This window comes from Vicugna pacos, unplaced genomic scaffold (assembly GCF_048564905.1).
Source record: "Vicugna pacos unplaced genomic scaffold, VicPac4 scaffold_193, whole genome shotgun sequence".
NCBI classification, from domain to species: Eukaryota; Metazoa; Chordata; class Mammalia; order Artiodactyla; family Camelidae; genus Vicugna; species Vicugna pacos.
In genome coordinates, this window is record NW_027328872.1 from 1,257,384 (window position 1) to 1,280,321 (window position 22,938).

Here is a 22,938-nt window from a genome sequence, read left to right on the forward strand (position 1 = left end):
TGTCTTAACCCAGGATACAACAGCAATATTTTCATTGTTTTGCACTTGCTTTCCTATGTCCGAATCTGACCGAGGGATTTCTGTTCCCCTGTCTTCACAGTCATTCACGCGTCCCTCTGCATTATCTAGTCTGCTAAGGACTGAATTTTAGCCCTGATATTATCACATCCACTGAGTTTTCTGATATCTTTTGGCTCGTCTTTAGACTTTCTCTTCCCCTTTTCTGGTATTCTGCCTTTTGTGATTCTGAGACCCTTTTGTTCTTCAGTGTTTTCCTGACCTCCATTTTCAACACTTGGTCTGCATAGCGTTTTGCAGTCTAGTTGTTTGAAAGCTTATCTTTTGGGCCTTCAATATCTTTGGAACTGAAAATGGTACTTCCTATTTCTTTTACTGTACTTCTTCATCTCTACTGGTCAGGTAATATCAGGTATCAAATGTAGAATTTTAGGGCTATGTTAAGTGAAAATTTTAGACTCTTGTCTCTACGCAATTCCAAGGGATTTCTGTGAGGACAATTTCTCCTAGACATTGATGCCATATTCTGTTCCTGTGTGTGTTGTCTGGTTTATCTCCAATTACTGGTGTTGCATTAGTTGTGATGAACAACCCATACTATTTCGATTAGCATAACTTCATTTTGATTACGCTTATCTCACAATTCTGAAAGTGCGCAGGACACGGCCTCTTGTGGAAATGAGGATTCTAAAGGTTCTCAGCTCTGCATTCTGCTCTATGTCATTTTGGAGTGTTTCCAAAACAGCAAACTGAGAGTGCGCTTGTGCTTTGTAGTGCCACGGGAATGTCCCAATGAAAGCAGTTCTTCCCAGAGCTTCTCTGTCTACTGAAACACCAGTGGAAGCACATCCATGGATGTCACACATCAGGGCCTGCTGGAATGATCCCGCAGACCGACCTTGGTGTCCACGCTGCCGTACCGTGCCGGTGCCATCCAAAATGTAGCATCCGATTTTGGGAGATAGTGCTGAAGGAAATGCTTCCTCTTCTCACGCTGTGGACTTGGACCACTCTACCTTGTCCTATCATCCTTGTGGCACGTGTGCACGAAGGCCACCACAGAGCTGTTGCGCATCCTGTGCCTCAAACCAAACCATAATCCCAGCCCAGGTTATGAATGTAGCAGATCCTAAGGCTTTTCATTCTGATTTCAAACCCAAGGCCCCCTGGATCCCTCAGACCAGATGCACGATAGCTCTGATTCAGCCCCACACGTGCTCTATTGGCAAAATTCCCAATTGGTCCCTGGTCCTGCAGATGCACTGGGTGTGGCCATGGGACATATCGGTAATCTCAACCGCGCGACCAGTGTGGTTGATTTATCATTGGTACACTGTTCGGTTTGCTCTCTTGATTAGACCCACCACATCCCACAACGCACTCCAGATCCCTGAGACTCAGCGTATGCCATCAACCGTAGCCCTATACCTCACTTACCGATGCTCCTGCTAACTGTAATTTGGCATCACGGATCTTGGTCTCAGAATCAACTGTGGGGATATTTTGCGCTGGTTTCTTTGAGTTCTGTCAGCCAAGCATCTGCTGTGCACTCTTGTAAATCTCAGCACATCACCTTCAATCTCATGTCTCCTGTCCGCTTGAGAGGGTGCGTCCAATTCAAACAGGGTTTCACCCTTGTTGGTCAGACCCTGCCCTGGTTTCCATTCCCTGCTTTGCCTTCTCCTGCTTCCAGGTGTCCTGAGGCCTCATCCTGTCTTTGGAAGTAACAGACCTCTCTTCGGCAAGTGTCCTGTGCCAAAGGCTGGGTGAGTGGAGTTTTACATTTCTCTGTACAAGGGAGCGCGTGAGTGCAGGTTGCACTTCTTCTCTGCCAACTGGGCATCGATGAATCAACACTATCCAGATACATTTCACAGAAATGTGATATTTGCTTAGCTCTTGGTTTCTATACAGCCGTGGTGGGAGGGGTTGTCCAAAGAAAACTGTTTTGACATTGTGTTGATATCTCATTTGCAGTCTTTAAGAATTTTAACAGAATTCATTTCCATGTTTTGGGAGTTATACGAAAATGAAGTTATTTTTTGAAACACACTAAATCGACCTAGAAGCCAGACTTGTCAATTTTGGTAACATTGTGTCAGCTCTACGGAAAAAGTAGACAGATAGAATGCAAACTAGCAGTCCAAACTGTTAAAGGGGTCATGTCAGCTCTTTACGGTTGAAGCCTCCGAGACCAACAGGAACCATGAAATAACTATTGGAAACATGAAATAACCCCCAACCTTGGATACAATTGGGCATGTGGTGCCCTTTAGTCCTATTTGTCACCGACTGGCCAATGTTGGCATTTCAAGGGGTAACATCCCTCTCTAGGAAAATACAAGAGGAAACAAACCAAATATATACATTTAGGTTTGAATCCAAAAGCACCTAGGGGAATTATAGCTAGGAGAACCCTGCTGCACTTATGCTTGTCTATGGAGAACCAGGTGTTCTTCTATCAGTGATGAGAACAGTTAATCTTCCGATCATGTTGGCTAAAGCCTTTTAACGCAACCAAGTCTGCACCCACATGTTATAGTGCCCCCGGCGGCTTGACTCAAGTGAAAGACGATCCACATAAGCTGTGTCTTTAATGTCATTGGCGACTTTTACAGTACACTTCACTTTCTGACTTGTACTATTTACCTTTACTGTCTTGAAAAACTGAGGCCTAATACAGATTCAAGTTCAGTCAAAGATTCCCCTCACTTACCACACTCCCTTCACCCCAGGGAAGACATAAACACAACATTTGCTGAATCTAGCAGAAGGCCATCGTTTCTAGGTGTGAGCTATATATTCAATTCCTATCTATTTCAGCCGAGACTATTTGACCTTTAAGGAGTTCACTGTTGTTCACAGAGTGTGAAGCTGGAGGAACTCTGATTCTAGGAGGGACTTGCCCTTCTCCTAATGGCTTCATTGCCGCTCAGGTACTGAACCTTCAAAATGGATGCGTGAGTGGAGGGGAGGGAAGGGCAAGTGCTTGCTAGCTAGGCCCAAACCTGGGAAAAGGCTTACCTGGGCTTGGTGAATTTTGGTCTGAATGGCTTGGGAAGGCCCCTTGGGACGTGTGGATTCTCACGACCTCTTCCAAGAACAGGAGCGTTTTGATCATCTCTGCCATCTCTTCTCTTGCACACGTCAGGGACCTTGGACCCGTTCTTGGAGAAGAGAATTGAGGAACTTCCTCAAGTCCACGTTGGCACTCCGTATGTTTCTGCCAGTATCAGCGAGGTTCAATATGTCTCCTGAATGTCTTTTGAGCCTGGTATCCTCTACAGCTGTCTCCACGCCTGTATTCTCCATTGTAGCAGAACATCTCTCATCCATGTGTTCGCATCTCTCCTCAATGCGTGCAGCCAGCTTTTCGGCCAGCTTCTCTTCGTGACTCCCCTAAAGTCGACTTCACCAGGACTGGGCAAGTCTGAAAGTACCTCGGAGCCTCACCAGTAAGCTGATGACAGGCAGATCTTCCACTGTCTGCCCTTTCAGGTTCTGGAAACTGACCTGTGAACTCAGGTCTTTGGGCAGCAGAAGTATCTCGAACTTACACAGCTTCCCGGAACAAACACCTAAGCCAAGCTCCACAGAGGCCTGCAGCCCCTCCATCACACTGATCCACCCACAGAACTCGGCCCGGTTACCTAGGATCCAACAGCCACAACAAGCCTCGTGGAACACACCAACATTCCACCTGGAATCCAACCGGTAACTGCCATCCCCAATGGCTGCTGCAACTTGTCAATGTTGGGGGAGGGGCTGCATCCAAAGAGAGGTTCCTAAAGTAAATGTGGTTCTGCCCACTAGCGTCCCATGGGCCTTTCTTCTTCCCTCTTTCCTTTTGTTCAGATCTGTATGCACAGTACCAATGGAGAGAAGTGTGTCCCTTTTCAGTTAAAGGTTTCACACGTCTTTAAACTTTCTAAGAGTTCACAGTACACAGAGACCCAGTAAAGGAGACTTATGTTCCTATAATATCCGTACAACCGGAATACATATGCGTCGCATGATTTCTGCTGAAAAACCCACACTCTCAGGACATGGATCTATTGGTTTCATGGGGGCTGAATTTCCAAGAAATGAAACCAACCCCAATGTGCACTTTACTGTCTGTCTCTTTTGCTCTTAGTACACTTTGGCAGAGCTACTTGCCTTTGTTATAGGCTTCTTACAATTCTTCTCTACGTAGCGTAGAATATGGCATTCCTTCATCCTGTTGGAGGACATACAAGACTACATCACGGACTAGGAATCCAGTGGATTCCAAATCGGCTTTTGGGTGAGGTCACGATATGCTCTTATGAATCTATATTTACGAATATGAATGCACGCCTCTGATTTCCGAATACAAGTGTGCTGAGTACATGCAAGCCGCAATACTGGGTCGATGCGTGCTGAATGATCCTTGACATCACCTTGAGTATTTTCTTTTGAATAATCATGTTTCCCATGGTATATGTCAGCCAACCGTACCATTTTGGTGCATGTTTGTTGGTTTGATTCTTTGTTGGTCTGCTTCTCGCTTGTTTTGCAAACACGTCAGGACATGCATCTATCCTTTCGCTTCAAACAGAGAGTCAAATAAGCTGATTCACTTAAGAGAGTGCTTCCAATCACCTATGATTTCCTGCTTCCCTCTCCAATCTTTAAGGTTTTGATGTCCTCCTTGCCTTCTTCTTGTTTCTTCTTTGCCACTCATGCTCTTCTTGCATTTCCAATAATGGTTTTCTTCTTTCCATTTCATCTTGCTGCTTTTCTATTCCGGGGAGTATTCTCAACCTTCCTTTTAGAAGAAGTTTTGAACTGCTGAATTCTTTTATGATTTGCCGGTCTGTGGATTGCTCTAGCTCTGCCGTTATTAGAAATGGTGGTCATGTGGCATAGGCTACCCTAGGTGGCAGCCTTTGGCCATTCAGGATATGGTCTGTGTCCTGGCACTCCTCCCTGTCCTGCAATATTGCTGCCGAGTTATAAGCTGAAACCCCTCTGGAGGTTCACTTGTGACTATGTTGTTTCCTCCAGGTGCATTTTAAATCACTGTGATATTCGTGAACTTTGTTGATAGGAATCATACAGCTGCTGGTAGGTCTATTGGGATTCCACCTCCTTTGGATGCTGTGTAATTCCTGAATTCGCATAGATGATTTTTTCTTGGCTTTCAACAAGTTTCAGTCTGATATTTCTACAGATAAATTTTCAGACATATTTTATTTCTTTATCTCTTGCTTTTCCATCTGGGACTCTTATGAATTCTAGTCTTTCATGCCCTGTCTTAACCCAGGATACAACAGCAATATTTTCATTGTTTTGCACTTGCTTTCCTATGTCCGAATCTGACCGAGGGATTTCTGTTCCCCTGTCTTCACAGTCATTCACGCGTCCCTCTGCATTATCTAGTCTGCTAAGGACTGAATTTTAGCCCTGATATTATCACATCCACTGAGTTTTCTGATATCTTTTGGCTCGTCTTTAGACTTTCTCTTCCCCTTTTCTGGTATTCTGCCTTTTGTGATTCTGAGACCCTTTTGTTCTTCAGTGTTTTCCTGACCTCCATTTTCAACACTTGGACTGCATAGCGTTTTGCAGTCTAGTTGTTTGAAAGCTTATCTTTTGGGCCTTCAATATCTTTGGAACTGAAAATGGTACTTCCTATTTCTTTTACTGTACTTCTTCATCTCTACTGGTCAGGTAATATCAGGTATCTAATGTAGATATTTAGGGCTATGTTAAGTGAAAATTTTAGACTCTTGTCTCTACGCAATTCCAAGGGATTTCTGTGAGGACAATTTCTCCTAGACATTGATGCCATATTCTCTTCCTGTGTGTGTTGTCTGGTATATCTCCAATTGCTGGTGTTGCATTTGTTGTGATGAACAACCCATACTATTTCGATTAGCATAACTTCATTATGATTACGCTTATCTCACAATTCTGAAAGTGCGCAGGACACGGCCTCTTGTGGAAATGAGGATTCTAAAGGTTCTCAGCTCTGCATTCTGCTCTATGTCATTTTGGAGTGTTTCCAAAACAGCAAACTGAGAGTGCGCTTGTGCTTTGTAGTGCCACGGGAATGTCCCAATGAAAGCAGTTCTTCCCAGAGCTTCTCTGTCTACTGAAACACCATTGGAAGCACATCCATGGATGTCACACATCAGGGCCTGCTGGAATGATCCCGCAGACCGACCATGGTGTCCTCGCTGCCGTACCGTGCCGGTGCCATCCAAAATGTAGCATCCGATTTTGGGAGATAGTGCTGAAGGAAATGCTTCCTCTTCTCACGCTGTGGATTTGGACCACTCTACCTTGTCCTATCATCCTTGTGGCACGTGTGCACGAAGGCCACCACAGAGCTGTTGCGCATCCTGTGCCTCAAACCAAACCATAATCCCAGCCCAGGTTATGAATGTAGCAGATCCTAAGGCTTTTCATTCTGATTTCAAACCCAAGGCCCCCTGGATCCCTCAGACCAGATGCACGATAGCTGTGATTCAGCCCCACACGTGCTCTATTGGCAAAATGCCCAATTGGTCCCTGGTCCTGCAGATGCACTGGGTGTGAGCATGGGACATATCGGTTATCTAAACCGCGCGACCAGTGTGGTTGATTTATCATTGGTACACTGTTCGGTTTGCTCTCTTGATTAGTCCCACCACATCCCACAACGCACTCCAGATCCCTGAGACTCAGCGTATGCCATCAACCGTAGCCCTATACCTCACTTACCGATGCTCCTGCTAACTGTAAATTGGCATCACGGATCTTGGTCTCAGAATCAACTGTGGGGATATTTTGCGCTGGTTTCTTTGAGTTCTGTCAGCCAAGCATCTGCTGTGCACACTTGTAAATCTCAGCACATCACCTTCAATCTCATGCCTCCTCTCCGCTTGAGAGGGTGCGTCCAAGTTAAACAGGGTTTCACCCTTGTTGGTCAGACCCTGCCCTGTTTTCCATTCCCTGCTTTGCCTTTTCCTGCTTCCAGGTGTCCTGAGGCCTCATCCTGTCTTTGGAAGTAACAGACCTCTCTTCGGCAAGTGTCCTGTGCCAAAGGCTGGGTGAGTGGAGTTTTACATTTCTCTGTACAAGGGAGCGCGTGAGTGCAGGTTGCACTTCTTCTCTGCCAACTGGGCATCGATGAATCAACACTATCCAGATACATTTCACAGAACTGTGATATTTGCTTAGCTCTTGGTTTCTATACAGCCGTGGTGGGAGGGGTTGTCCAAAGAAACCTGTTTTGACATTGTGTTGATATCTCATTTGCAGTCTTTAAGAATTTTAACAGAATTCATTTCCATGTTTTGGGAGTTATACGAAAATGAAGTTATTTTTTGAAACACACTAAATCGACCTAGAAGCCAGACTTGTCAATTTTGGTAACATTGTGTCAGCTCTACGGAAAACCTAGACAGATAGAATGCAAACTAGCAGTCCAAACTGTTAAAGGGGTCATGTCATCTCTTTACTGTTGAAGCCTCCGAGACCAACAGGAACCATGAAATAACTATTGGAAACATGAAATAACCCCCAACCTTGGATACACTTGGGCATGTGGTGCCCTTTAGTCCTATTTGTCACCTACTGGCCAATGTTGGCATTTCAAGGGGTAACATCCCTCTCTAGGAAAATACAAGAGGAAACAAACCAAATATATACATTTAGGTTTGAATCCAAAAGCACCTAGAGGCATTATAGCTAGGAGAACCCTGCTGCAGTTATGCTTGTCTATGGAGAACCAGGTGTTCTTCTATCAGTGATGAGAACAGTTAATCTTCCGATCATGTTGGGTAAAGCCATTTAACGCAACCAAGTCGGCACCCACATGATATAGTGCCCCCGGGGGCTTGACTCAAGTGAAAGACGATCCACATAAGCTGTGTCTTTAATGTCATTGGCGACTTTTACAGTACACTTCACTTTCTGACTTGTACTATTTACCTATACTGTCTTGAAAAACTGAGGCCTAATACAGATTCAAGTTCAGTCAAAGATTCCCCTCACTTACCACACTCCCTTCACCCCAGGGAAGACATAAACACAACATTTGCTGAATCTAGCGGAAGGCCATCGTTTCTAGGTGTGAGCTAAGTATTCAATTCCTATCTATTTCAGCCGAGACTATTTGACCTTTAAGGAGTTCACTGTTGTTCACAGAGTGTGAAGCTGGAGGAACTCTGATTCTAGGAGGGACTTGCCCTTCTCCTAATGGCTTCATTGCCGCTCAGGTACTGAACCTTCAAAATGGATGCGTGAGTGGAGGGGAGGGAAGGGCAAGTGCTTGCTAGCTAGGCCCAAACCTGGGAAAAGGCTTACCTGGGCTTGGTGAATTTTGGTCTGAATGGCTTGGGAAGGCCCCTTGGGACGTGTGGATTCTCACGACCTCTTCCAAGAACAGGAGCGTTTTGATCATCTCTGCCATCTCTTCTCTTGCACACGTCAGGGACCTTGGACCCGTTCTTGGAGAAGAGAATTGAGGAACTTCCTCAAGTCCACGTTGGCACTCCGTATGTTTCTGCCAGTATCAGCGAGGTTCAATATGTCTCCTGAATGTCTTTTGAGCCTGGTATCCTCTACAGCTGTCTCCACGCCTGTATTCTCCATTGTAGCAGAACATCTCTCATCCATGTGTTCGCATCTCTCCTCAATGCGTGCAGCCAGCTTTTCGGCCAGCTTCTCTTCGTGACTCCCCTAAAGTCGACTTCACCAGGACTGGGCAAGTCTGAAAGTACCTCGGAGCCTCACCAGTAAGCTGATGACAGGCAGATCTTCCACTGTCTGCCCTTTCAGGTTCTGGAAACTGACCTGTGAACTCAGGTCTTTGGGCAGCAGAAGTATCTCGAACTTACACAGCTTCCCGGACCAAACACCTAAGCCAAGCTCCACAGAGGCCTGCAGCCCCTCCATCACACTGATCCACCCACAGAACTCGGCCCGGTTACCTAGGATCCAACAGCCACAACAAGCCTCGTGGAACACACCAACATTCCACCTGGAATCCAACCGGTAACTGCCATCCCCAATGGCTGCTGCATCTTGTCAGTATTGGGGGAGTGGCTGCATCCGACGAGAGGTTCCCAAAGTAAATGTGGTTCTGCCCACTAGCATCCCATGGGCCTTTCTTCTTCCCTCTTTTCTTTTGTTATGATCTGTATGCACAGTACCAATGGAGAGAAGTGTGTCCCTTTTCAGTTGAAGGTTTCACACGTCTTTAAACTTTCTAAGAGTTCACAGTACACAGAGACCCAGTAAAGGAGACTTATGTTCCTATAATATCCGTACAACCGGAATACATATGCGTCGCATGATTTCTGCTGAAAAACCCACACTCTCAGGACATGGATCTATTGGTTTCATGGGGGCTGAATTTCCAAGAAATGAAACCAACCCCAATGTGCACTTTACTGTCTGTCTCTTTTGCTCTTAGTACACTTTGGCAGAGCTACTTGCCTTTGTTATAGGCTTCTTACAATTCTTCTCTACGTAGCGTAGGATATGGCATTCCTTCATCCTGTTGGAAGACATACAAGGCTACATCACGGACTAGGAATCCAGTGGATTCCAAATCGGCATTTGGGTGAGGTCACGATATGCTCTTATGAATCTATATTTACGAATATGAATGCACGCCTCTGATTTCCGAATACAAGTGTGCTGAGTACATGCAAGCCGCAATACTGGGTCGATGCGTGCTGAATGATCCTTGACATCACCTTGAGTATTTTCTTTTGAATAATCATGTTTCCCATGGTATATGTCAGCCAACCATACCAATTTGGTGCATGTTTGTTGTTTGATTCTTTGTTGGTCTGCTTCTCGCTTGTTTTGCAAACACGTCAGGACATGCATCTCTCCTTTCGCTTCAAACAGAGAGTCAAATAAGCTGATTCACTTAAGAGAGTGCTTCCAATCACCTATGATTTCCTGCTTCCATCTCCAATCTTTAAGGTTTTGATGTCCTCCTTGCCTTCTTCTTGTTTCTTCTTTGCCACTCATGCTCTTCTTGCATTTCCAATAATGGTTTTCTTCTTTCCATTTCATCTTGCTGCTTTTCTATTCCGGGGAGTATTCTCAACCTTCCTTTTAGAAGAAGTTTTGAACTGCTGAATTCTTTTATGATTTGCCGGTCTGTGGATTGCTCTAGCTCTGCCGTTATTAGAAATGGTGGTCATGTGGCATAGGCTACCCTAGGTGGCAGCCTTTGGCCATTCAGGATATGGTCTGTGTCCTGGCACTCCTCCCTGTCCTGCAATATTGCTGCCGAGTTATAAGCTGAAACCCCTCTGGAGGTTCCCTTGTGACTATGTTGTTTCCTCCAGGTGCATTTTAAATCACTGTGATATTCGTGAACTTTGTTGATTGGAATCATACAGCTGCTTGTAGGTCTATTGGGATTCCACCTCCTTTGGATGCTGTGTAATTCCTGAATTCGCATAGATGATTTTTTCTTGGCTTTCAACAAGTTTCAGTCTGATATTTCTACAGATAAATTTTCAGACATATTTTATTTCTTTATCTCTTGCTTTTCCATCTGGGACTCTTATGAATTCTAGTCTTTCATGCCCTGTCTTAACCCAGGATACAACAGCAATATTTTCATTGTTTTGCACTTGCTTTCCTATGTCCGAATCTGACCGAGGGATTTCTGTTCCCCTGTCTTCACAGTCATTCACGCGTCCCTCTGCATTATCTAGTCTGCTAAGGACTGAATTTTAGCCCTGATATTATCACATCCACTGAGTTTTCTGATATCTTTTGGCTCGTCTTTAGACTTTCTCTTCCCCTTTTCTGGTATTCTGCCTTTTGTGATTCTGAGACCCTTTTGTTCTTCAGTGTTTTCCTGACCTCCATTTTCAACACTTGGTCTGCATAGCGTTTTGCAGTCTAGTTGTTTGAAAGCTTATCTTTTGGGCCTTCAATATCTTTGGAACTGAAAATGGTACTTCCTATTTCTTTTACTGTACTTCTTCATCTCTACTGGTCAGGTAATATCAGGTATCAAATGTAGAATTTTAGGGCTATGTTAAGTGAAAATTTTAGACTCTTGTCTCTACGCAATTCCAAGGGATTTCTGTGAGGACAATTTCTCCTAGACATTGATGCCATATTCTGTTCCTGTGTGTGTTGTCTGGTTTATCTCCAATTACTGGTGTTGCATTAGTTGTGATGAACAACCCATACTATTTCGATTAGCATAACTTCATTTTGATTACGCTTATCTCACAATTCTGAAAGTGCGCAGGACACGGCCTCTTGTGGAAATGAGGATTCTAAAGGTTCTCAGCTCTGCATTCTGCTCTATGTCATTTTGGAGTGTTTCCAAAACAGCAAACTGAGAGTGCGCTTGTGCTTTGTAGTGCCACGGGAATGTCCCAATGAAAGCAGTTCTTCCCAGAGCTTCTCTGTCTACTGAAACACCAGTGGAAGCACATCCATGGATGTCACACATCAGGGCCTGCTGGAATGATCCCGCAGACCGACCTTGGTGTCCACGCTGCCGTACCGTGCCGGTGCCATCCAAAATGTAGCATCCGATTTTGGGAGATAGTGCTGAAGGAAATGCTTCCTCTTCTCACGCTGTGGACTTGGACCACTCTACCTTGTCCTATCATCCTTGTGGCACGTGTGCACGAAGGCCACCACAGAGCTGTTGCGCATCCTGTGCCTCAAACCAAACCATAATCCCAGCCCAGGTTATGAATGTAGCAGATCCTAAGGCTTTTCATTCTGATTTCAAACCCAAGGCCCCCTGGATCCCTCAGACCAGATGCACGATAGCTCTGATTCAGCCCCACACGTGCTCTATTGGCAAAATTCCCAATTGGTCCCTGGTCCTGCAGATGCACTGGGTGTGGCCATGGGACATATCGGTAATCTCAACCGCGCGACCAGTGTGGTTGATTTATCATTGGTACACTGTTCGGTTTGCTCTCTTGATTAGACCCACCACATCCCACAACGCACTCCAGATCCCTGAGACTCAGCGTATGCCATCAACCGTAGCCCTATACCTCACTTACCGATGCTCCTGCTAACTGTTATTTGGCATCACGGATCTTGGTCTCAGAATCAACTGTGGGGATATTTTGCGCTGGTTTCTTTGAGTTCTGTCAGCCAAGCATCTGCTGTGCACTCTTGTAAATCTCAGCACATCACCTTCAATCTCATGTCTCCTGTCCGCTTGAGAGGGTGCGTCCAATTCAAACAGGGTTTCACCCTTGTTGGTCAGACCCTGCCCTGGTTTCCATTCCCTGCTTTGCCTTCTCCTGCTTCCAGGTGTCCTGAGGCCTCATCCTGTCTTTGGAAGTAACAGACCTCTCTTCGGCAAGTGTCCTGTGCCAAAGGCTGGGTGAGTGGAGTTTTACATTTCTCTGTACAAGGGAGCGCGTGAGTGCAGGTTGCACTTCTTCTCTGCCAACTGGGCATCGATGAATCAACACTATCCAGATACATTTCACAGAAATGTGATATTTGCTTAGCTCTTGGTTTCTATACAGCCGTGGTGGGAGGGGTTGTCCAAAGAAAACTGTTTTGACATTGTGTTGATATCTCATTTGCAGTCTTTAAGAATTTTAACAGAATTCATTTCCATGTTTTGGGAGTTATACGAAAATGAAGTTATTTTTTGAAACACACTAAATCGACCTAGAAGCCAGACTTGTCAATTTTGGTAACATTGTGTCAGCTCTACGGAAAAAGTAGACAGATAGAATGCAAACTAGCAGTCCAAACTGTTAAAGGGGTCATGTCAGCTCTTTACGGTTGAAGCCTCCGAGACCAACAGGAACCATGAAATAACTATTGGAAACATGAAATAACCCCCAACCTTGGATACAATTGGGCATGTGGTGCCCTTTAGTCCTATTTGTCACCGACTGGCCAATGTTGGCATTTCAAGGGGTAACATCCCTCTCTAGGAAAATACAAGAGGAAACAAACCAAATATATACATTTAGGTTTGAATCCAAAAGCACCTAGGGGAATTATAGCTAGGAGAACCCTGCTGCACTTATGCTTGTCTATGGAGAACCAGGTGTTCTTCTATCAGTGATGAGAACAGTTAATCTTCCGATCATGTTGGCTAAAGCCTTTTAACGCAACCAAGTCTGCACCCACATGTTATAGTGCCCCCGGCGGCTTGACTCAAGTGAAAGACGATCCACATAAGCTGTGTCTTTAATGTCATTGGCGACTTTTACAGTACACTTCACTTTCTGACTTGTACTATTTACCTTTACTGTCTTGAAAAACTGAGGCCTAATACAGATTCAAGTTCAGTCAAAGATTCCCCTCACTTACCACACTCCCTTCACCCCAGGGAAGACATAAACACAACATTTGCTGAATCTAGCAGAAGGCCATCGTTTCTAGGTGTGAGCTATATATTCAATTCCTATCTATTTCAGCCGAGACTATTTGACCTTTAAGGAGTTCACTGTTGTTCACAGAGTGTGAAGCTGGAGGAACTCTGATTCTAGGAGGGACTTGCCCTTCTCCTAATGGCTTCATTGCCGCTCAGGTACTGAACCTTCAAAATGGATGCGTGAGTGGAGGGGAGGGAAGGGCAAGTGCTTGCTAGCTAGGCCCAAACCTGGGAAAAGGCTTACCTGGGCTTGGTGAATTTTGGTCTGAATGGCTTGGGAAGGCCCCTTGGGACGTGTGGATTCTCACGACCTCTTCCAAGAACAGGAGCGTTTTGATCATCTCTGCCATCTCTTCTCTTGCACACGTCAGGGACCTTGGACCCGTTCTTGGAGAAGAGAATTGAGGAACTTCCTCAAGTCCACGTTGGCACTCCGTATGTTTCTGCCAGTATCAGCGAGGTTCAATATGTCTCCTGAATGTCTTTTGAGCCTGGTATCCTCTACAGCTGTCTCCACGCCTGTATTCTCCATTGTAGCAGAACATCTCTCATCCATGTGTTCGCATCTCTCCTCAATGCGTGCAGCCAGCTTTTCGGCCAGCTTCTCTTCGTGACTCCCCTAAAGTCGACTTCACCAGGACTGGGCAAGTCTGAAAGTACCTCGGAGCCTCACCAGTAAGCTGATGACAGGCAGATCTTCCACTGTCTGCCCTTTCAGGTTCTGGAAACTGACCTGTGAACTCAGGTCTTTGGGCAGCAGAAGTATCTCGAACTTACACAGCTTCCCGGAACAAACACCTAAGCCAAGCTCCACAGAGGCCTGCAGCCCCTCCATCACACTGATCCACCCACAGAACTCGGCCCGGTTACCTAGGATCCAACAGCCACAACAAGCCTCGTGGAACACACCAACATTCCACCTGGAATCCAACCGGTAACTGCCATCCCCAATGGCTGCTGCAACTTGTCAATGTTGGGGGAGGGGCTGCATCCAAAGAGAGGTTCCTAAAGTAAATGTGGTTCTGCCCACTAGCGTCCCATGGGCCTTTCTTCTTCCCTCTTTCCTTTTGTTCAGATCTGTATGCACAGTACCAATGGAGAGAAGTGTGTCCCTTTTCAGTTAAAGGTTTCACACGTCTTTAAACTTTCTAAGAGTTCACAGTACACAGAGACCCAGTAAAGGAGACTTATGTTCCTATAATATCCGTACAACCGGAATACATATGCGTCGCATGATTTCTGCTGAAAAACCCACACTCTCAGGACATGGATCTATTGGTTTCATGGGGGCTGAATTTCCAAGAAATGAAACCAACCCCAATGTGCACTTTACTGTCTGTCTCTTTTGCTCTTAGTACACTTTGGCAGAGCTACTTGCCTTTGTTATAGGCTTCTTACAATTCTTCTCTACGTAGCGTAGAATATGGCATTCCTTCATCCTGTTGGAGGACATACAAGACTACATCACGGACTAGGAATCCAGTGGATTCCAAATCGGCTTTTGGGTGAGGTCACGATATGCTCTTATGAATCTATATTTACGAATATGAATGCACGCCTCTGATTTCCGAATACAAGTGTGCTGAGTACATGCAAGCCGCAATACTGGGTCGATGCGTGCTGAATGATCCTTGACATCACCTTGAGTATTTTCTTTTGAATAATCATGTTTCCCATGGTATATGTCAGCCAACCGTACCATTTTGGTGCATGTTTGTTGGTTTGATTCTTTGTTGGTCTGCTTCTCGCTTGTTTTGCAAACACGTCAGGACATGCATCTATCCTTTCGCTTCAAACAGAGAGTCAAATAAGCTGATTCACTTAAGAGAGTGCTTCCAATCACCTATGATTTCCTGCTTCCCTCTCCAATCTTTAAGGTTTTGATGTCCTCCTTGCCTTCTTCTTGTTTCTTCTTTGCCACTCATGCTCTTCTTGCATTTCCAATAATGGTTTTCTTCTTTCCATTTCATCTTGCTGCTTTTCTATTCCGGGGAGTATTCTCAACCTTCCTTTTAGAAGAAGTTTTGAACTGCTGAATTCTTTTATGATTTGCCGGTCTGTGGATTGCTCTAGCTCTGCCGTTATTAGAAATGGTGGTCATGTGGCATAGGCTACCCTAGGTGGCAGCCTTTGGCCATTCAGGATATGGTCTGTGTCCTGGCACTCCTCCCTGTCCTGCAATATTGCTGCCGAGTTATAAGCTGAAACCCCTCTGGAGGTTCACTTGTGACTATGTTGTTTCCTCCAGGTGCATTTTAAATCACTGTGATATTCGTGAACTTTGTTGATAGGAATCATACAGCTGCTGGTAGGTCTATTGGGATTCCACCTCCTTTGGATGCTGTGTAATTCCTGAATTCGCATAGATGATTTTTTCTTGGCTTTCAACAAGTTTCAGTCTGATATTTCTACAGATAAATTTTCAGACATATTTTATTTCTTTATCTCTTGCTTTTCCATCTGGGACTCTTATGAATTCTAGTCTTTCATGCCCTGTCTTAACCCAGGATACAACAGCAATATTTTCATTGTTTTGCACTTGCTTTCCTATGTCCGAATCTGACCGAGGGATTTCTGTTCCCCTGTCTTCACAGTCATTCACGCGTCCCTCTGCATTATCTAGTCTGCTAAGGACTGAATTTTAGCCCTGATATTATCACATCCACTGAGTTTTCTGATATCTTTTGGCTCGTCTTTAGACTTTCTCTTCCCCTTTTCTGGTATTCTGCCTTTTGTGATTCTGAGACCCTTTTGTTCTTCAGTGTTTTCCTGACCTCCATTTTCAACACTTGGACTGCATAGCGTTTTGCAGTCTAGTTGTTTGAAAGCTTATCTTTTGGGCCTTCAATATCTTTGGAACTGAAAATGGTACTTCCTATTTCTTTTACTGTACTTCTTCATCTCTACTGGTCAGGTAATATCAGGTATCTAATGTAGATATTTAGGGCTATGTTAAGTGAAAATTTTAGACTCTTGTCTCTACGCAATTCCAAGGGATTTCTGTGAGGACAATTTCTCCTAGACATTGATGCCATATTCTCTTCCTGTGTGTGTTGTCTGGTATATCTCCAATTGCTGGTGTTGCATTTGTTGTGATGAACAACCCATACTATTTCGATTAGCATAACTTCATTATGATTACGCTTATCTCACAATTCTGAAAGTGCGCAGGACACGGCCTCTTGTGGAAATGAGGATTCTAAAGGTTCTCAGCTCTGCATTCTGCTCTATGTCATTTTGGAGTGTTTCCAAAACAGCAAACTGAGAGTGCGCTTGTGCTTTGTAGTGCCACGGGAATGTCCCAATGAAAGCAGTTCTTCCCAGAGCTTCTCTGTCTACTGAAACACCATTGGAAGCACATCCATGGATGTCACACATCAGGGCCTGCTGGAATGATCCCGCAGACCGACCATGGTGTCCTCGCTGCCGTACCGTGCCGGTGCCATCCAAAATGTAGCATCCGATTTTGGGAGATAGTGCTGAAGGAAATGCTTCCTCTTCTCACGCTGTGGATTTGGACCACTCTACCTTGTCCTATCATCCTTGTGGCACGTGTGCACGAAGGCCACCACAGAGCTGTTGCGCATCCTGTGCCTCAAACCAAACCATAATCCCAGCCCAGGTTATGAATGTAGCAGATCCTAAGGCTTTTCATTCTGATTTCAAACCCAAGGCCCCCTGGATCCCTCAGACCAGATGCACGATAGCTGTGATTCAGCCCCACACGTGCTCTATTGGCAAAATGCCCAATTGGTCCCTGGTCCTGCAGATGCACTGGGTGTGAGCATGGGACATATCGGTTATCTAAACCGCGCGACCAGTGTGGTTGATTTATCATTGGTACACTGTTCGGTTTGCTCTCTTGATTAGTCCCACCACATCCCACAACGCACTCCAGATCCCTGAGACTCAGCGTATGCCATCAACCGTAGCCCTATACCTCACTTACCGATGCTCCTGCTAACTGTAAATTGGCATCACGGATCTTGGTCTCAGAATCAACTGTGGGGATATTTTGCGCTGGTTTCTTTGAGTTCTGTCAGCCAAGCATCTGCTGTGCACACTTGTAAATCTCAGCACATCACCTTCAATCTCATGCCTCCTCTCCGCTTGAGAGGGTGCGTCCAAGTTAAACAGGGTATCAATTTTTGGTCAGACCCTGCACTGGTTTCCATTCCCTGCTTTGCCTTCTCCTGCTTCCAGGTGTCCTGAGGCCTCATCATGTCTTTGGAAGTAACAGACCTCTCTTCGGCAAGTGTCCTGTGCCAAAGGCTGGGTGAGTGGAGTTTTACATTTCTCTGTACAAGGGAGCGCGTGAGTGCAGGTTGCACTTCTTCTCTGCTAACTGGGCATCGATGAATCAACACTATCCAGATACATTTCACAGAAATGTGATATTTGCTTAGCTCTTGGTTTCTATACAGCCGTGGTGGGAGGGGTTGTCCAAAGAAACCTGTTTTGACATTGTGTTGATATCTCATTTGCAGTCTTTAAGAATTTTAACAGAATTCATTTCCATGTTTTGGGAGTTATACGAAAATGAAGTTATTTTTTGAAACACACTAAATCGACCTAGAAGCCAGACTTGTCAAGTTTGGTAACATTTTGTCAGCTCTACGGAAAACCTAGACAGATAGAATGCAAACTAGCAGTCCAAACTGTTAAAGGGGTCATGTCAGCTCTTTACGGTTGAAGCCTCCGAGACCAACAGGAACCATGAATTAACTATTGGAAACATGAAATAACCCCCAACCTTGGATACACTTGGGCATGTGGTGCCCTTTAGTCCTATTTGTCACCTACTGGCCAATGTTGGCATTTCAAGGGGTAACATCCCTCTCTAGGAAAATACAAGAGGAAACAAACCAAATATATACATTTAGGTTTGAATCCAAAAGCACCTAGAGGCATTATAGCTAGGAGAACCCTGCTGCAGTTATGCTTGTCTATGGAGAACCAGGTGTTCTTCTATCAGTGATGAGAACAGTTAATCTTCCGATCATGTTGGGTAAAGCCATTTAACGCAACCAAGTCTGCACCCACATGATATAGTGCCCCCGGGGTCTTGACTCAAGTGAAAGACGATCCACATAAGCTGTGTCTTTAATGTCATTGGCGACTTTTACAGTACACTTCACTTTCTGACTTGTACTATTTACCTATACTGTCTTGAAAAACTGAGGCCTAATACAGATTCAAGTTCAGTCAAAGATTCCCCTCACTTACCACACTCCCTTCACCCCAGGGAAGACATAAAGACAACATTTGCTGAATCTAGCGGAAGGCCATCGTTTCTAGGTGTGAGCTATGTATTCAATTCCTATCTATTTCAGCCGAGACTATTTGACCTTTAAGGAGTTCACTGTTGTTCACAGAGTGTGAAGCTGGAGGAACTCTGATTCTAGGAGGGACTTGCCCTTCTCCTAATGGCTTCATTGCCGCTCAGGTACTGAACCTTCAAAATGGATGTGTGAGTGGAGGGGAGGGAAGGGCAAGTGCTTGCTAGCTAGGCCCAAACCTGGGAAAAGGCTTACCTGGGCTTGGTGAATTTTGGTCTGATTGGCTTGGGAAGGCCCCTTGGGATGTGTGGATCCTCACGACCTCTTCCAAGAACAGGAGCGTTTTGATCATCTCTGCCATCTCTTCTCTTGCACACGTCAGGGACCTTGGACCCGTTCTTGGAGAAGAGAATTGAGGAAGTTCCTCAAGTCCACGTTGGCACTCCGTATGTTTCTGCCAGTATCAGCGAGGTTCAATATGTCTCCTGAATGTCTTTTGAGCCTGGTATCCTCTACAGCTGTCTCCACACCTGTATTCTCCATTGTAGCAGAACATCTCTCATCCATGTGTTCGCATCTCTCCTCAATGCGTTCAGCCAGCTTTTCGGCCAGCTTCTCTTCGTGACTCCCCTAAAGTCGACTTCACCAGGACTGGGCAAGTCTGAAAGTACCTCGGAGCCTCACCAGTAAGCTGATGACAGGCAGATCTTCCACTGTCTGCCCTTTCAGGTTCTGGAAACTGACCTGTGAACTCAGGTCTTTGGGCAGCAGAAGTATCTCGAACTTACACAGCTTCCCAGACCAAACACCTAAGCCAAGCTCCACAGAGGCCTGCAGCCCCTCCATCACACTGATCCACCCACAGAACTCGGCCCGGTTACCTAGGATCCAACAGCCACAACAAGCCTCGTGGAAGACACCAACATTCCACCTGGAATCCATCCGGTAACTGCCATCCCCAATGGCTGCTGCATCTTGTCAGTGTTGGGGGAGGGGCTGCATCCGACGAGAGGTTCCTAAAGTAAATGTGGTTCTGCCCACTAGCGTCCCATGGGCCTTTCTTCTTCCCTCTTTCCTTTTGTTCAGATCTGTATGCACAGTACCAATGGAGAGAAGTGTGTCCCTTTTCAGTTGAAGGTTTCACACGTCTTTAAACTTTCTAAGAGTTCACAGTACACAGAGACCCAGTAAAGGAGACTTATGTTCCTATAATATCCGTACAACCGGAATACATATGCGTCGCATGATTTCTGCTGAAAAACCCACACTCTCAGGACATGGATCTATTGGTTTCATGGGGGCTGAAATTCCAAGAAATCAAACCAACCCCAATGTGCACTTTACTGTCTGTCTCTTTTGCCCTTAGTACACTTTGGCAGAGCTACTTGCCTTTGTTATAGGCTTCTTACAATTCTTCTCTACGTAGCGTAGAATATGGCATTCCTTCATCTTGTTGGAAGACATACAAGACTACATCACGGAATAGGAAACCATTGGATTCCAAATCGGCATTTGGGTGAGGTCACGATATGCTCTTATGAATCTATATTTACGAATATGAATGCACGCCTCTGATTTCCGAATACAAGTGTGCTGAGTACATGCAAGCCGCAATACTGGGTCGATGCGTGCTGAATGATCCTTGACATCACCTTGAGTATTTTCTTTTGAATAATCATGTTTCCCATGGTATATGTCAGCCAACCGTACCATTTTGGTGCATGTTTGTTGGTTTGATTCTTTGTTGGTCTGCTTCTCGCTTGTTTTGCAAACACGTCAGGACATGCATCTCTCCTTTCGCTTCAAACAGAGAGTCAAATAAGCTGATTCACTTAAGAGAGTGCTTCCAATCACCTATGATTTCCTGCTTCCCTCTCCAATCTTTAAGGTTTTGATGTCCTCCTTGCCTTCTTCTTGTTTCTTCTTTGCCACTCATGCTCTTCTTGCATTTCCAATAATGGTTTTCTTCTTTCCATTTCATCTTGCTGCTTTTCTATTCCGGGGAGTATTCTCAACCTTCCTTTTAGAAGAAGTTTTGAACTGCTGAATTCTTTTATGATTTGCCGGTCTGTGGATTGCTCTAGCTCTGCCGTTATTAGAAATGGTGGTCATGTGGCATAGGCTACCCTAGGTGGCAGCCTTTGGCCATTCCGGATATGGTCTGTGTCCTGGCACTCCTCCCTGTCCTGCAATATTGCTGCCGATTTATAAGCTGAAACCCCTCTGGAGGTTCCCTTGTGACTATGTTGTTTCCTCCAGGTGCATTTTAAATCACTGTGATATTCGTGAACTTTGTTGATTGGAATCATACAGCTGCTTGTAGGTCTATTGGGATTCCACCTCCTTTGGATGCTGTGTAATTCCTGAATTCGCATAGTTGATATATCTTGGCTTTCAACAAGTTTCAGTCTGATATTTCTACAGATAAATTTTCAGACATATTTTATTTCTTTATCTCTTGCTTTTCCATCTGGGACTCTTATGAATTCTAGTCTTTCTTGCCCTGTCTTAACCCAGGATACAACAGCAATATTTTCATTGTTTTGCACTTGCTTTCCTATGTCCGAATCTGACCGAGGGATTTCTGTTCCCCTGTCTTCACAGTCATTCACGCGTCCCTCTGCATTATCTACTCTGCTAAGGACTGAATTTTAGCCCTGATATTATCACATCCACTGAGTTTTCTGATATTTTTTGGCTCGTCTTTAGACTTTCTCTTCCCCTTTTCTGGTATTCTGCCTTTTGTGATTCTGAGACCCTTTTGTTCTTCAGTGTTTTCCTGACCTCCATTTTCAACACTAGGACTGCATAGCGTTTTGCAGTCTAGTTGTTTGAAAGCTTATCTTTTGGGCCTTCAATATCTTTGGAACTGAAAATGGTACTTCCTATTTCTTTTACTGTACTTCTTCATCTCTACTGGTCAGGTAATATCAGGTATCTAATGTAGATTTTTAGGGCTATGTTAAGTGAAAATTTTAGACTCTTGTCTCTACGCAATTCCAAGGGATTTCTGTGAGGACAATTTCTCCTAGACATTGATGCCATATTCTGTTCCTGTGTGTGTTGTCTGGTATATCTCCAATTGCTGGTGTTGCATTTGTTGTGATGAACAACCCATACTATTTCGATTAGCATAACTTCATTTTGATTACGCTTATCTCACAATTCTGAAAGTGCGCAGGACACGGCCTCTTGTGGAAATGAGGATTCTAAAGGTTCTCAGCTCTGCATTCTGCTCTATGTCATTTTGGAGTGTTTCCAAAACAGCAAACTGAGAGTGCGCTTGTGCTTTGTAGTGCCACGGGAATGTCCCAATGAAAGCAGTTCTTCCCAGAGCTTCTCTGTCTACTGAAACACCAGTGGAAGCACATCCATGGATGTCACACATCAGGGCCTGCTGGAATGATCCCGCAGACCGACCTTGGTGTCCTCGCTGCCGTACCGTGCCGGTGCCATCCAAAATGTAGCATCCGATTTTGGGAGATAGTGCTGAAGGAAATGCTTCCTCTTCTCACGCTGTGGACTTGGACCACTCTACCTTGTCCTATCATCCTTGTGGCACGGGTGCACGAAGGCCACCACAGAGCTGTTGTGCATCCTGTGCCTCAAACCAAACAATAATCCCAGCCCAGGTTATGAATGTAGCAGATCCTAAGGCTTTTCATTCTGATTTCAAATCCAAGGCCCCCTGGATCCCTCAGACCAGATGCACGATAGCTCTGATTCAGCCCCACACGTGCTCTATTGGCAAAATGCCCAATTGGTCCCTGGTCCTTCAGATGCACTGGGTGTGGCCATGAGACAGATCGGTAATCTCAACCGCACGACCAGTGTGGTTGATTTATCATTGGTACACTGTTCGGTTTGCTCTCTTGATTAGACACACCACATCCCACAACGCACTCCAGATCCCTGAGACTCAGCGTATGCCATCAACCGTAGCCCTATTCCTCACTTACCGATGCTCCTGCTAACTGTAATTTGGCATCACGGATCTTGGTCTCAGAATCAACTGTGGGGATAATTTGCGCTGGTTTCTTTGAGTTCTGTCAGCCAAGCATCTGCTGTGCACTCTTGTAAATCTCAGCACATCACCTTCAATCTCATGCCTCCTGTCCGCTTGAGAGTGTGCGTCCAAGTTAAACAGGGTTTCACCCTTGTTGGTCAGACCCTGCACTGGTTTCCATTCCCTGCTTTGCCTTCTCCTGCTTCCAGGTGTCCTGAGGCCTCATCCTGTCTTTGGAAGTAACAGACCTCTCTTCGGCAATTGTCCTGTGC

General features: G+C 45.2%; 1 long non-coding RNA gene across 1 annotated transcript in view; it reads left to right on the top strand.

The window, feature by feature from the left end:
* The window catches only part of LOC140695281 (uncharacterized), an 898,783-nt gene that overhangs the window by 853,487 nt on the left and 22,358 nt on the right, over positions 1-22,938 (top strand). The window lies entirely within an intron of this gene.